The following is a 577-nucleotide window of genomic DNA, read 5'->3' on the forward strand; positions in this document are numbered from 1 at the left end:
ACTGACCAGGTTGTCTGGAGAGGGGACATGGTTAACAGGTAGTAGGTGTCGCAAATTAATAAATGCCCCTCCCCTTGACGGCGCCACTGGCGCACATATGTGAGTTGTTGACAACTTGTGTATCGGCTTCGTCTAGTGTACCAAGTGCAGCACCGTGCTGGTATAGGACAGCAAAAAGACGGGGACATCGACACTTAAGAGGCACATGACGAAGGCTTGCCATGGAAAGAAAGATGAGAGTCAGCCTTCAATGTCCACGTTCGTATCCTTAAAAAAAAGTCGGGTTTAAACCGGGCTCGGGCTCATACAGTTAAAGGGACGGGCCCGGTAGGGCTCGGACAGAACATGCGTGGGGTCAGGTTGGATTTTTGGGCCCAATCTAAGCTCTACACAGCACTACCTATCTCTCACCCCTTTTCTCTCCCTCTACTTCAGACTGTCGTCTCTTTGCCTCCCCTCCACTCTTGAGCGTGCCGCAGTACAGCCAGACAGGCAGGTGATGACTCCGGTGTTCGTTTTTCAAAATAAAGTTAATTGCAGCGGAGTGTCACAGAGCATTTCATGATATGTGTGTGTG

Source organism: Epinephelus moara, unplaced genomic scaffold, assembly GCF_006386435.1.
Source record: "Epinephelus moara isolate mb unplaced genomic scaffold, YSFRI_EMoa_1.0 scaffold472, whole genome shotgun sequence".
NCBI lineage: Eukaryota > Metazoa > Chordata > Actinopteri > Perciformes > Serranidae > Epinephelus > Epinephelus moara.